The sequence below is a fragment of the Rattus rattus genome, chromosome 1 (assembly GCF_011064425.1).
Source record: "Rattus rattus isolate New Zealand chromosome 1, Rrattus_CSIRO_v1, whole genome shotgun sequence".
Classification (NCBI taxonomy): Eukaryota; Metazoa; Chordata; class Mammalia; order Rodentia; family Muridae; genus Rattus; species Rattus rattus.
The window spans coordinates 232,396,899-232,413,317 of record NC_046154.1 but is presented as its reverse complement, the minus strand read 5'-3'; positions in this window follow the sequence as shown (position 1 = coordinate 232,413,317).

Sequence of the window (16,419 nt, the reverse complement as noted above, 5' to 3'; positions counted from 1 at the left end):
GTGCATACACTAAATAAACCAGCCAGTACATAAGAGTCCTAACTGTTTCCTCCAAAAGTACACATTCCCTGAAGTCTATGAACAAAAGTGCACATTGAGTAATTGTTGGTTAAGTGAATCAAAACTGGAAGCCTGTGCTAAAACCAAATCATACTAGCAGAATGCTGGAGAAGTTTTAATTGGAAGGGATGATGGTGATGGGAGAAGCATTTCGACCTGTCTTAATGTGAATCTTCTCAAGATGAGAAGTGTCCAGAGACTGTAAGATGAGAAAGGAGATGAAATGGGTTTTTAATTGGTTTATCTGAAGAAGAATAGCCCACTTTGGAAGAGGAGTGATACAAGTTTCAAAGGAAAAGGAAAGAGAACATCTTTTTTTTAAGTTAAAAGTTTGTTTTTAGTGTGTGTATTCCTGTGTGTGCGTGCTATGTGTGTGTGTGTGTGTGTGTGTGTGTGTGTGTGTGAGAGAGAGAGAGAGAGAGAGAGAGAGAGAGAGAGAGAGAGACTTGTGGGTATATTTGAGTGTCCCTAGAGAGCAAACCCTTAGAGCTGGAGGTGTTTGTGAGCTAGCTAGTGTGGGAGCTGGGATCTAAACGCTAATCCTCATTATGATGTGAGCAGCAGGTGCTCTCAGCTGCCTGATCCCCAGAAGATGGGTTTGATTTTGTTGTTGACTTTTAGGAAGAAAAGCATCATTATTGAAATGGGGGCAGAAGGAGTTTCAAAGTCCCTTCTTCAAGCTGATATTACCAAGGAGGCTGGGGATACCCAGGGTGTTCCCTAGGGCTGCTGCTGCTGCTGCTGCTGCTGCTGCTGCTGCTGCTGCTGCTGCTGCTGCTGCTGCTGCTGCTTCTTCTTCTTCTTCTTCTTCTTCTTCTTCTTCTTCTTCTTCTTCTTCTTCTTCTTCTTCTTCTTCTTCTTCTTCTTCTTCTTTCTTCTTCTTCTTCTTTCTTCTTCTTCTTCTTCTTTCTTCTTCTTCTATTCTTCTTCTTTTCTTCTTCTATTCTTCTTCCTATTCTTTCCTCCTCCTTCCTTCCTCTCCTCCTCCTCCTTCTTCCTTCTTCTTTTTCTTTCTTTCTTTCTTTCTTTTCTTTTTTTTTTCCTCCTCCTTCTTTTCTCCACCTCCTCTTTTTCCTCTCCTCCTCTTCTTTCAAAGTTTATTTTTTTAATTTTATGTGTATAGATGTTTTGCCCACATGTATGTTTGTACAGCAAGTGCACACTATGCCCTTGAAGACCAGAAGAAGTGGTTGGATCCCCTGTAACTGGATGAACAGTTGGTTGTGAGCCTCCATGAGGATACTAGAAACTGAACCTGGGTCCTCTACAAGAGCAACAAGGACTCTTAGCCACCATGTCTCCTTTCTTCCCTGCCCTCCATGCCTCTTGACCTTTTTCTACTCTGTCATTTAGCTTCCTGGCACATCACCCAGCCCATGGATTTCTTGAAAACACATTCTCTCTTCCACCTGTTGACACTCCATTCATTGAGCTTCACTCCAATCCTCCCATCTCCACCTCCATGCTGAGACTTCAGGTGTAGGGGGCCACTAGCTGGCTCAGGTCCTAGGTCCTTTAAGTTCATCAGCTTAGTTTGTTTGGTCTTAGGTTTTGATTATAGACCCACCATCTGCACAATAAATTCTTAGTTGACAATAAAGAGGTATCAGATAAGGAGAGAGGATCACTAGTGGGGTTGGGATTTGGCTCAGTGGAAGAGCGCTTGCCTAGTAAACCGAAAGGCCCTGGGTTCGGTCTCCGGCTCCGAAAAAAAAAAAAAAAAAAAAGGATCACTAGTGAGGAACAGGAAGATAGGCAGTTGGTACAGAGTGGGGGCACTTGGAAGGCTCTGGTGAGGGAAGTCCAAACCTCAGAGAAGTAGAGCTGGGCGGCCATGTCCTCTGGCAATGCCAACACACAAGAGTCAGAGACAAGAGCTTCATGAGCCTGAGTGACATAAGATTTTGATTCAAACCAGATCAGAGTAGGGGACCAGTAAGATGGCTCACTGGGAAAGGTGGGTAAGGGCACATGTCATCAAGCCTGACGACCTGGGTTAAACTCTTGAACACACATAGTGGAAGGAGAGAACCAATTCTGACACCTGAAAGTTACCTTCTGACCTCCACACGTACCCCTTAGTACACACACACACACACACACACACAGGCACACACAGGCACACACACACACACACTTAAACACACTATACACATAAAGATACACATACATGTAAGCACGTATATACAGAGACACACATGCACACATACATACATGCACAGACACAAATACATATACACACTACACACACAAATATATACAAACCACATATATATAACACTATACACACAAACATATACAAATACATGCATACGGGCTGGAGAGATGGCTCAGCAGTTAAGAGCACTGACTGCTCCTCCAGAGGTCCTGAGTTCAAATCCCAGCCAACACATGGTGGCTCACAACCATCTGTAATGGAATCTGATACCCTCTTCTGGTGTGTCTGAAGACAGCTACATTGTATTTACAAACATAAAATAAATAATCTTAAAAAAACAAACACACACACACTACATATAAATACACAAAATAGGGGTTGGGGATTTAGCTCAGTGGTAGAGCACTTGCCTAGCAAGCACAAGGCCCTGGGTTCGGTCCCCAGCTCCGAAAAAAATAAATAAATAAATAAATAAATACACAAAATACACAAACACATATACACTCATACAGATACACACACACATACACACACACACACACACACACCATACACACCACACACATACATACACAAATGTGAAAAAAATAAAAAGCAGAGTAGGATTTAGAACAGCCTTTCAAAGAGAGACCAGATCATTTTTACTACACTTTCAGAAACCACTTCTACTGAATGTATTATTCTAAGGCTATGAAGGGATCAATCACTGGCTAGCTTTGCTTATATTTGTTTGCATAGTTTGAAACGCATCCAATTAATCGTAAGCTTTACACAGTCTGCAGAATGACTGCAGAAAGGACTGGAAGGCTGTAGGTGCTCATTTCCCCTAGCTCTGAGAGCAAGAACAAAATACAGAAGAAGGATATTTGTGCATAAGGAAGGGCAGCCAACAGCTAACTTGCTGGGTCGCAAACAGGCGGGCTTTGTTTGGTTTGTGATTCTGAGGTTGGAAGTTAACAGAAATTCTCTTATGTTCACCTTAGCAGAAAGACTCATTTTTAAAAAGATGGTTGGAAAAAGACAAATGGTAGGGGAGGAACATCAGGACTCCTCCAAGTCGTTTGCAATTCTTTTTGTTGTTGTTGTTTTTTCAAGACAGGGTTTCTCTGGTTTAGCTGTGGCAGTCCCGGAACTCACTATATAGATCAGGCTGGCCTTGAACTCATAGAGATAGATTTGTCTGCTTCTGCCTCCTGAGTGTTGGGATCAAAGGTGTAAGTAACTACTGCCCAGCTGGGGTTTGTTGTTGTTGTTGTTTGTTTTGGGTTTTTATTTATTTATTTGGGGCAATTCTTAATATAGTTGACCTAGATTGGCCCTAATGCCAGTGTCCCCTTAACCTCTGTCTGAAGGCCAGTGTCGAATAACTTAGTCTGTTCTTTGTGAAACTCAGATTATCAGAAAGTGTGAGACCAGAAGCCAACCCAGGGGTTTCCTGCTAGAGGTAACAAAGCCACACTTTACCAACGCAATCTTCAATGTGCATTTGCCTCGATTCTCTAACACACAGTGAAGCCTTTCCTCATCTGTAGTCTGCACCCTGTATATTAATCCTCAAAAACGGGCCTCACAAGGCTTAGTAGGTGTGTTCTACTACTTTTTTACATTTTACAAATAAGAAAACGGAGTCTTAGCTTAAGTCATTTAGGCTTTGTCACATAGAAGTGGAAGAGGAGGGACTCAAACCTAGCCTGTATAAATTGAAACCCATACAACCCAAAACAAAAATTATTCTCTGTGTATGGCTGTTTGGCCTGCACATACATCTGTATACCCTATGTGTTCAGTACCCTCCCCCTCCCCCAAAAGAGGGTGTCAGATGCCATGGAACTAGAGTGATAAATGGCTGAGTGTTGCCCTGTGGGTATTAGAGATGGAACCCAGGTCTTATAAAAAAAAAAAAAAAAAGTAGCCAGTGCTCTTAAGTGCCAAGTCATGGATCCAACCCTGTTTAGAAATACTTATTTTACTTTGCAGCCATGCTGGAATTGAACATTCTAAGACAGTTTCTACCACTGAGCCACATCATCCTCAGCAAACACCACATTCTTTTTATTTTGGGGGGAGTGGGGAGTTGGGGATGTTTGAAACAGGTTTTTCTCTATGTAGCCCTGGCTGTTCTAAAACTTACTTTGTAGACCAGGCTGGCCTCCAACTCACAGATATCTGCCTGTCTTTGCCTCCTAAGTACTAGGATTAAAGATGTGCACCACTGCCTGGCAAAAAACACTTTAAAAAAAATAAAAACCCTATTTCTATTTTTTATGTGGATCGGTGTTTTGCCTGCACATATGTCTGTGTGAGGGTGTCTGGTCCCTGGAATTAGAGTTACACACAGTTGTGAGCCACCATGTGGGTGCTGGGAATTGAACCCAGATCCTCTGGAAGAGCACGCAGTGTTCTTAACCACTAAGCAGTCTCACCAGCCTCCCAAACCCACATTCTTAATCACATTTAAAAAAATAGATATTGTAGATGCCCCTCATCTCCCTTTGGCCTTCAAATTCCAGGATGGGCCACCAGGGACTTCAAGCACCGGGAACCTGGCATCCGAGGTGGCCTGGAAAGGACAGAAGCCCTATAAACACTTGGCAGGTAGTAGGTGACATGACAAACAGCAACTTTTTTCTCCTTGGATAGCTCCAAGGTGTCTTCACTGCTCAAGTTTCTCCATTCAAGTTCAACCCTACTGGAAACTGCTTCTCTGGTAGGGCCCCACTTCTGTGTCACCTTTTCCTTAGAAGGATCTAATGGTGTCACCTACCAAAGAAACCTTATGCTTTCCTAACCCTTTACCTAAGGGCTGTTTTAGGAGGAGCCTGACCTAGGCCACTCTATTTGTAAAATAAAAGTAGAAAGTGCTAAATAGACAAGAAGAGCTACATTTTTTTGTTGTTTATATACTTTAGGTTTTGATGTATTAGTTACTTTTGTTACCATATACTTCACAGAAACAACTTAGGAAAGATCTATCTTTCTACCATTGCAAAGAGTTTGTTACATGCTTGCTTAGTTCTCAGCCTTTGAGCAGAGCATCAGAGGGCTATTCCTATCACAGCAAAGAGCAAACAGAGAGAGAAGGATTCAGAAAATTGCCAGGGATAATATGTCTCAGAATCTACTTCTAGTGACTTATCTCAAGCTAGATCCTATGTCCCAAAGCATCCAGAACCTCCAGATTCAAACCGGAATACTTAGCTACTGAACTTCACAAACCAGCATTAATTTCCTCAATATTTCATTGTGGCAACATAATTTCGAATTTCTTCCCATTGTAATTTTTTTTTAAATTTTGCAATCCTACAGTTTGTAGCCTGCCTTTTTTTTTTACAAGAAAGGAAGAAGAAACACATTGAAAATATGTAATTTTTAGCGTGGAAAGGTTGGAAATGAAACTGCTTACATTTGAGTAACCGACTTTGTGAGTGTCAGAGCTCTGGCTGGGAATCAGAGACAGCATTTAACATGCAGCGAGAGGGCCCTTGGAAGACTTCTATCTTTAGAGCATATGCTGGATCAAAATGATTTAAAAGGCATAGGACTAAAATGCTTCACGGATCAAAGCCAGTGGAATGTGGATACCCTGGACATGCGGACATTGTGAGCTACAAGCATGGGTTTAAAAGCCCATTGTGAGACTTGGGGGAGAAAAAAAGGGACCGTAGCAATAGATAATGTATTCATGAAATAATTTGGAAACTGGTTACGTGTGATGAATCCTAATTATTGCTATTTACTGGGGTGAGTAGAAAAAAAAAATCAGAGTCCTGAAAAAAAAAGACGAGTGTTTGCTTTAATTCTTTAGGAAGAAAAATAAGTTACCCTCAATCTTATGTTCTATACTTAATTATTTCACTCAGTTTACAAGCTTTATATTTAGCACCATAGCATATATGTCTTCTCTGTTTCTAACTTAAAAATTTCCAGTCTCTCTACCTCACTAGGAAAAATGTAAATTACCACTCTCCTGTGAATTCTCTGGTTTCTTCTGAACCTTCACCTCACAGCTGTGGTATGAAATATAATTACTAAAATGCTACTCTATTCAAAAAGACACTTTCCTACATTCTTAGACCAAATAGCCTTGCAGGAGAAGAAAGAGAGACAACTTCACACTGTCTTTCATTTAAAAATAGCCAATCTGAAAACATACTGAAATGTTAATGGTGGCAGAAAAAGACGAAACACAAACAAACACTCTTTTCTGTTTTAAAGCTTCTGCAATGATTATCTGGTTTTCTTAATAAAATATAAAAATTTTGTTACTTTTAGTGATTTTAGCAGTTATAAAGTTTGGATTATCTAGACGATGACAAAATAATCAGAAAATAATTTTTAAGATGTATGTATTTCATGTATGTGAGCACACTGTAACTGTCTTCAGACACACCAGAAGAGGGCATCAGATCCCATTATAGATGGTTGTGAGCCACCATGTGGTTGCTGGGAATTGAACTCAGGAGGAACAGCCAGTGCTCTTAACCTCTGAGCCGTCCCTCCAGCCCCAGAAAATAATTCTTTCATAGCTAAGCTGAAAAGTTATGTATTTCTTATATTTCATGCTATCCTTTAACTGTCTTTGGGTAAGAAAATTTCAAGAGGGTTATTAAAGCCTGGTGTGGTAATGCATGTTAGTAATCCCAACATTCAGGAAGCTAAGGCTGGAGAATTGTGAGATTAAGGTCAATCAAGATACATAGGGAGACCCTGTCTCAAAAACAAAACAAAACAAAACAAAACAAACAAAGAGTTTAATTATTTGGTATGTGTGAAATATAAACAGTTTTTGTTTTTAATTTTTTAGTTTGTATGTATGATTGTGTGAATGTGTAGGGATTTATTTAAAAAAAAAAAAAAAGATTTGAAACCAGGTAATCCAACAACGTCTGACTGAACGGAAACTCCAAGAATCCAGTAGTTGCTCAGTCCTAGCCAGTCTTCAGTAGATGCTGGAATACCAAAGCAAGCTCAAACGCCAGTGAAGGAATGATGTGCTTACAGGGGTGGGCAGACAGGCAAAGAACAAAGCTTTCTTCTTTCTATGTCCTTATATAGGCTTCCGGCAGAAGGTGTGACCCAGATTAAAGGTGTGTCTTCTTGTCTCCAGTTCCAGACTGAAGGCGTTTGTCTTCCTATCTCAAAATTCCAGATTAGAAGTGGGGCTACCTCTTCAAATTGAGCAAAAGTCCTTCACGGGCGTGTCTTCAATTTTTGGATTTTAGTTAATTCCAGATGTAGTCAAATTGAGAACAGAAACTGCCACCAAACCGCCATGGGATTTGTAAGATTGTAAATCAAATCGTATCCAAATCGAAGTTTAAACAAACATCCATCTAAATATCTGATTGTCCTGCAATCACTAGAGTTTCAGTTACCTTTGCCTTGTCTTTCAGGGACTAAGACTGTTAACTCGGCTGTGGGTTGGAAAGGAAACGCAAGTTTCATTCTTGTTGGACACAGCATCCCAAAGCCAGATAGCAGATAGAGACATTTAGTCTTCATCCAGAGGCCCTTCTGGTCCCCACATGTATAACTACTTTTCTGTTGCTGTGATAAAATACCATATCCAAGGAAATTTACAGAAGGAAGTCTTTATTTGGCCTATGGTTCCAAAGCGATTAGGATTCCATCATGACTATAGGGAAGCTGGTAGCAAGTGGCGTGAATGGCAGCTGGAGCAGAAGTTCAGGACTCACACCTTGAACCAAAAATGCCAAGCAGAGAGCTCAAACTGGTGGTAGGCAAGGCTTTGACATACTCCTTCCAGCCAGGCCACGCCTCCTAAACCTGCCCAAACAGTGCCGACCCAATGGAGATTAAGTAATCAAAGGCTGGAGATTGTGGGGGACATTCGTCATCCACATCACCACACTACCTTTTTGGTGTATGGGCAAAAGGAAGCAGCAGTCTGGATGCCTGAGCTATACTTGGAAGGGGGCTGAACTGGAGTCTCCTCTGCTCTAAGAGCTGTTGATGGGTGAGAAATAGATGATACAGTAGGCTTGAGGGTTCAAGGCTTGTTACAGACGTGCAGTTCAAACTCACGGACGTAATGTACTCACATTACATTTGTTTACTAGGACAGGGAAATCCATCTGTAGAAACTATAGGTGTATGTGAGTTTTGTGTTTAAAAGTTGTCAAAAATTGATGTGTCAAGCTGGGTGGTGGCGACGCACATCTTTAGTCTCAGCACTTGGGAGGCAGAGGCAGGTAGATCTGCATGAGTTCAAGGCCAAGCCTGGTCTATAGAATGAGTTCCAGGACAGTCAGGGCTACACAGTGAAACTCTGTTAAAAAACAAGAAACAAAATCAATCAACCAAACAAACAAACAAAAAAAAAATCAACTCAAATTAGATTGTAAGTACAAATTCAAACCATAAAATCATAAAATTCCTAGATAATAAATTGGAGGAACTCTAGATAACATTGGGTTTTTTTTTTTCCCTAATGACCTTAAAGATGTACTGGAACATACGGGTTCTCTCATTAGAATCTGGAATTTGGAAACATGCTATTTAGTGTGGCTCTCTGTTCATAGTTGACAAATAGTATGTCCCAACTCCTAATCCTATTTTGCTTCCTAGAAATTTTATGGTTCAGTCCCATGGGCTGTGTCAGTCACATTTCTAGCCGCTCTGACCAAATACCCAAGACAATGTAAAAGAAGAAGGAAGAATGTTTTGGCTCGGCCCATGTGCAGCATCTCTGTGTATTATGTGGGAGGAGTAAGGAAATTGCAGTTGATGAAGCTGTTTGCCTTATGACAGCTATGAAGCCAGGGAGAGACAGCAGTCAGATAGATCCTTTGAAGACATGCCCTAGTGACTGGACTCCTCCTTCTGATAGCCCATTCGGCTATGCATTTCTCAACGGATTAATCCATCAGTGAACTTAATGTTGCTTTGATCCAGTTGCCTCTCGATAGTGTCGCCAACTAGGGACCAAGCTTTTTAGGGAAGGGAGCCATCATAAACACATCACAACACTGGGCCATGTTCTAGACCAATGGTTCTCACCCTTCCTAATGGTGCAACTCTTTAAAACGGTTCCTCAGGGTGCGGTGACTCCAAACCATAAAATTATTTTGTTGCTACTTCATAGCTATAATTTTGCTGCTGCTATGAATCACAATGTAAACATCTGATATGCGACCCTTGGGGAGGAATCTTTTGACCTCCCCCAAAGGGATCACGACTCACAGGTTAAGAAACACTGTTCTAGAAAGGTTTTGTTTTGCACGTGCAAATGGAGGTCAGAGTTCAAGACTGAGTGTCTCCCATTGCACTCTACATTGTTTGTGAGACAGAGTCATTCACTGAGTCCAGAGCTGTCTGACTGGCTAGACTTGCAGGTCTGGGAACCAGTCTATGTCCTGTGCCCCCTACCCCACCAAGTGCTAGAGATACCGATGTGTGTGACAACACACCATGCTTTTGCGTGTCCTCATGATTGCTCAGTAAGGATTTCTGCAAGATGGCTGAGCTATCTTCCCAGCCATTTAGAGGAATCATTTGTTTGTTTCTTTGTTTGTTTGAGACAGGGTTTTTCTGTGTAGCTCTGGCTGTCCTGGAACTTGCTTGGTAGGCCATGCTAGCCTTGAACTCAGTAGTCCACTGGTCTGTGCCACACAAGTGCTGGCATTAAAGGCTCGGAGAGGAGTCTTAAAGGGAATTAGAGGAGGTGAAATTAGAGTAGGCATGCAGAGAGTTGGCCCCTGAATTGAGCTAGCTCACATGGATGTTCCTCTCTCAAGCCTAAGGACCATCAACTGGAAGGAAATCAAGAGCAAGGGCATCAGGGTCAGCATCCTTCCCCAAGGGAAGACCTACACCTCCTTTTCTCTTGTCCTGGCAGATCCCCAAGACTGTCAAGCGGAGAGGCCTCAGAGGACATTGGCATCAGCATAGCTGATGTTTTCTGAGAAGTTAGGGTAAGCCAGGCCCCTAGCACAAACTACCAACCCTTCAAGACAGGATAGATACATCAGTTGTGCCATTGTCTTACTCTTAGTCGTGGATGAAAATGAACAGGCAAGTGAAGAAGTCTGACTTGGTGGCAGAGTGTGGTCCATTTGATGATAGAATGGAAAGAAGAAGAGCCTCATTCTGGCAGTGTGGCTATGCAGCTGATCTCACAGAGCTGGAATCCGGGGTGCTCTGTGACTGGTGATGGCTGTTATAGTGTGGCTTAAGTGATGTTCAAGAGACTCTGAAGCCTGCTTCTTACCTATTTGGGCCCCTATGGCTGCATGGGAATGAGACTGGGTTATACTACTAGAAGAGGAGGTATATGGTTAGCCATACCTGTGGCAAACTACTGGTATAACTGGGGTTATTCCAGATGTAGCTTCAAGTCACCAAGACCACCTACCTGCGAACTACAGACACACGAGCAAGTCTGACAGATCACTCAAACGCCAGTGCAAGGAAGTTGTCCTTCAGACTACCGAGTTAAGGAACTTTGTGGTATTTTCTATGCGGTGATGGAACTGAACTCAGCGTCTTCTTCATTCTAGACAAGCACTCCACCCCCAAGCCATCTCCCTCATCCCGTGCTTGGTCTTTTCAGCTCTTTGCTTTGGTCAGTTTGGTATGCAACAGCTCTTGGATGTAGTTAGCAAATGGCAGAGGCTATAGGGACTTGTACAGTAACCATTTTGACTTCAATGCCCATGAATTTCTTGAGATCCTGTGCATACTACTCTTGAGCAATGCAGCACTGCCCTCTTAGGAGCAGTGTACACAGCATTAGGTTGTAGGACTGGTCAGGATAGGTTTAAATCCCTACTTGTTTACTTTCCGATATGTTAGTTTCTCCAAACACCAGCTTCCTCATATGCTGGCTGCAAATGGCACCATTTACCTCACAGACATCAGGAGCTTAAAGTGAGATAACACATCAAAAGCATCCAGAGTTTGTCAAGCTGTGAGACTTCAGGCCTATAACTGAAAGGTTTTAGTAACAAGCTGGATTTCCTTTCCAATGCTTACTTCCATGTCTCTTGACAGTTTTAAGAATGGATTTTTCTACTCAGAGACAATGACTTTTTGAATTGCGTATTCTTCAGATAGTTCTACAAGAACACAGTAAGTGGGGCTGGAGAGATGGCTCAACAGTTAAGAGCACTGACTGCTCTTCCAGAGGTCCTGAGTTCAATCCCAGCAACCACATGGTGGCTCACAACCATCTGTAAAGATGGGCACCTCATGCCCTCTTCTGATGTGTCTAAAGACAGTGACAGTGTGTACTCACATACATGAAATAAATAAATAAATAAAAGAACACAGTAAGTGTTCCATCAATAATGGGCATTTAGATCAATCATCATCATCATCATCATCATCATCATCATCATCATCAATTACTTTATGTGTATGAGTGGTTTTGCCTGCATGATATCTGTATGCCATGTGTCTTCCTGGTGCCTGTAGAGGCCACAAGAAGTTATCAGATCCCCAGGATCTGGAGTCACAGATGGTTTTGAGCCACCACATGGGTGCTGAGAATGAAGCCCAGATCCTCTGGAAGAGCAGTGAGTGCTCTTAACCACTGAGCTATCCTATTGCTTTAGCCCCTAGGCTAATATTTATTAACACAGAGCCTTAAGTCCAATTATATAAAGGTTACCACAGCTGCATGTCCAAAACAGATTCACAACTGCATCTGAGGTCCACTAAGTTTACATTTCCTACCAGGAGTGGGATGGGCCTGATTACCTATTTTTAAGCAATCCTAGTAATATTCATGCATGCTAAAGTTTAAGACTGTGAGACAGCGAATCATTGTATTTTCTAGCTTATGCTTTCCTAATTGTGTGTTTCCTAAAGGTTATCTGTGTCCTAAGCTTTGAATATTTTCTTTTAAAGATAGAGTCCAGGCTGGCCCTTCCCCTGGAGAACAGGCTAGAATCACAGGCATGAGCTACCATGGCCCAACTCTAAACTTTTAGATTTAAAAAACAAACAAACAAACAAACAAACAAACAACTGTAGGAAGACAGGAGGAAAGCTCAACTCTTGGCCTTACATTAACAGTTGGCTTCCAGAAGGTCTCTCATTGTTCAGGATCGTTCTAGAGACCTGGGATGGGGAGAGATCCCAAAGGGTCTATGGGGATGACTCTAACTGAAACTCCTAGAAGCTAGAAGAGATAGGGATCCTTGAAGTGACTACTTCCTGTAGTCCAGGCAGTACTCCCAGTGAAAGGATAAGGACAGTAATCCACCATAAAACCTTTGACTCAAAATTTGACCTGACTACAAGATAAAGCAGAGGCTGAGGGAATGGCCAACCAATGACTACCCCAAATTGAGACCCATCTAATGGGCAAGAACCAATCCCTGGCACAAGTAATAATACTTCGTGATGCTTGCAGACAGGAACATAGCGTAACTCCTGAAAGGCTCCACCCAGCAGCCTGTGGAAAGAGATGCGGAGACTCACACCCAAGTATTAGCTGGAGCTTGGGGAGTCTCACAGAAGTGTTAGAAGAATTGAGGACAGGGACTCCACAGACCAACAGAGTAAATCAACCTGGACCCTTGGGGGCCCCCAGAGACTGAGCCACCACCCAAAGGGCAAGCACAGGTTGGACCTAGGCCCCCTGCACATATATAGCAGATGAGCAATTTGGCCTTCATGTGGGTCCCACAACAACTGGAGCAGGGGATGTCCCTGAGCCTGTTGCCTCCTGCCTGTGGACCCTGCTACTCTAAATGGACCACTTTGTCTGGCCTCAGTGGAAGAGGATGCACCACTGGTTGGGGGGTGGGAGAGTGGGGTTGAGGGGGTGATACCCAGAATGGTGCTTCTCCTTCTCAAAAGAGAAGGGGAAGGTGGAATAGTGGAGGACTTGCGTGAGGGGAGGAGAGGAAGGGCTGATATTGGGTTGTAAATTAAGTGAATTAAAAAATTAAAAAATTATCAGTTGGCTATGAAAGGAGATTTAATACCATATTAAGTGATGTGGAGTGCAGTTTCTTTCTTCTTTTTCTTGCTGTCATGTGTATTATTACAATGCTTTTTTATTTTTTAAGATTTATTTGTTTTATGTATATGTGAGTACACTTTAGCTGTCCTCAGACACACCAGAAGAGGGCATCAGATCCCATTACAGATGGTTGTGAGCCACCATGTGGTTGCTGGGAATTAAACTCAGGACCTCTGGGAGAGCAGTCAGTCCTCAAACCATTGAGCCATCTCTCCAGCTTTTTAAAAAGTCGCTCTTTTTGAAGCCGGGGGTAGTAATATACACATTTAATCCCAGCACTCAGGAGACAGAAGCAGCTGGGTCTCTGTGAGTTCGAGGCCAGCCTGGTTTACAAAGTGAGCTCCAGGATAGCTGAGCTACACAGTGAGACCCTGTCTCAAAAAACAAGTATTCTTTTTCACACACACACAAACACACACACACAGACACACAGACACACACACACAGACACAAACACACACACACAGACACAGACACAGACACACACACACACACACACACACACACACACACACACACACACTGCTGTTTTGTTTTCCAGGCCTGTGTAGTGTTGACATATGCACTAAACTTTTTTTTGTAGAAATGAATTTACACCCTAATGGGTGTACAAACCAGGTGGCACCACGATTCAGTTATAAAGCCTAACAATGTATTAGTCAGATTTTCTTGTCCCGTGTTCCCAGCTGTGCCTCTGTGCTAGAGAAAGGAGGGGGAGGAGGAAGGGGGAGGACATTTTTACAACCACCAGGAGCATGGCGCTCATTTCTCCAGCCTTAGCATACGTTTACTATTTACATCAACGATCAGTTGGAGGAGCGTTTGTGGGAACAACACTTAGAGTGACCGTCTTCCGTCGTCGTTGACCTTCTGAACTAGCCGACAGAGAACTGCAGGGCCTTTCCATTAGGGCAAAAGTCTCAAGTTCCCCCAACTATAGTCAAATGTTTAAAGTGTCATAGTTTGATGTCATTTTGGTCTATTTTATGTTATCTTGTTTTAAAAACTGCCCCCCCCCCACATAAAGGGTAGAAAGAAGAAAAAGAACAACAGAGGGACGTGTCTACAAACAGAGCTGCTAGAAGTCTGTTCCTCAGACCAGGCTGGCGTCTACTAACCACTTTTTATTCCAAGCGCTTCATTTCCTACCAACACTCTTTTCAGTGTTCCAAAGGTGGGATGGGCTCTGAAGAGCAAAAGTGCTGTGCTTTTTAGAAGCCTACTGAACGACTTCTCATCTCTAACAGCACTGAAGTTTTGTTGTGCTCGTCTGTGGATGACAAGCCGCCAAGCTCGTGCATAAAAACTCCAGGCTTCTCCCTGTGCCAATCCATGGTTAAAACTTACTTCTGGAGCAGCGCAGCTGTTAAAATCAGTCATATTTACGATTTTTATAAATGAGTTTATTTTAATAGAAACAAGTTACCCTGCAAGCGTGGTCTCTAAACAGATTTATGTGGGCTGGCACAATCTGCTATGGGAAACATATATGCATATTGCTTAAGTCTGCAACGTTTTGATTTTTTTTTGTTTCTCTCTCTCTCTCTCTCTCTCTCTCTCTCTCTCTCTCTCTCTCTCAAGTGCTGGTAACAGTCTTGCTTTGTGCAAGGATGCCAGATAATTGGCAGCACTTCAGCCAGGGATACTGTTCCCAGCACTGTGCTATTGAAATTGTTTTCCTGGACAGAAATGCCCTGTGGGAGTAACCTTAAATTGGGAGGCTTCTGGGTTGTTGGCTTTGGGGAGTGGCTGCTTTAGAGCGGGGCATAAGACTACAAACTGGTGCTCAAAAGGAGGAATAAGAAAAGAAACACACATACAGACACACACACACACACACACACACACAGAGAGAGAGAGAGAGAGAGAGAGAGAGAGGGAGAGAGAGAGCACACTGGGGAAGAGAAGCGAAACCCATGTCCCTCAGTACTTCTGTTTGTGCTTTCAATTTTCACTTTGATGTATTTTATGAGCATGTTTTTGCCTAACATCTAGCCTGTAAGATCCTGGAAGACAGAACACAGCCTTCCGGTTCCATGGCTTCCACATCTATGATTCAACCAACTGTGGATCAAAATGTTCAGAAAAAAAAATCATGTATCTATGCTGAACGAGTCAACTTTTTTCTTGACTCCGTATGCTGAGTAGTTACGTACAGCAGCTCTTTGCCTGGCGTCTACACCGTCCTGGTAGAGATGATGTAAACTCCATGGGGGCATTGCACAGATTAGATGCAAATTCCACACCAGTCAGTTTATTTAAGGGACGTGAATAATGCTCCATTTGGGTATTGTGGAGGGTTCCAGAACAATCCCTTTTAGATACCAATGGATGACAGGATGGTCTTACTCAGTTTTATATCTCCTTTGGTGTCCGGCATGTGTGGTTCTTAAAAAGCAAATGGTCGAATGCATGAACCAAAGGTTGAATATCTGAATTTGAAATATTTTCTTTGTTTATAGTTAAATTCTAAACTGGGATTCTCAATGGACCTGGAACTGTCTCTGGGTGAGCATAAACTGGTGTGTGTGTGTGTGTGTGTGTGTGTATGTGTGTGTGCATGTGTGTGCGTGTGTGTGTGCAACTTTTTGTCTTGTATTTTTCTTTTTCTTATGAGGGACACGAGTATTTAAATACATTGTGGAGAAAGCATTGTTTTAGTTTTACTGATATTAGTATCGCATTACAAACTACTTTCTATTTTTTGTTCTTATTAAAAATTACACTGATTTCTTGACTTATTTGTATAAGTAGTTTACATTCTGAATTTAGTTTCAAGAAGCTAGAGTGCTGTTAATTTTTGTCTTAAGAACGGGCTGAGAGTGGGACAGGGTTGAGTACCTCTGCTGGTGAGATCATCATTAAGACTCAGCATACACAAATTTTAGAATTTTAGGATGCAACTAAATATTGTGCGCATTGATTTCAGCAGCCAAGTTTTCCCTTCAAGCAAATGTAGAGTGCAGATTTTCGGACTGGTGTGGCTTGGTGGAGCTCTGTCACAAACACAAAGGGTCTGTGACTGGGATGAGGGTGGGGACTAAACATCCAGGCGCCAAAGAATTCTCTTACGTCCGGAGCCGTGAATACACAGAACACTCTGAGTGGTTTCCTTTTGCCTTCGTTTGTATATTCATTGTAACAATGATGAGAGGGCGGAAAGACAGGTAGGGGCTGGTGCCCACTGAGAGCTCAGTTTCAGTCAGTG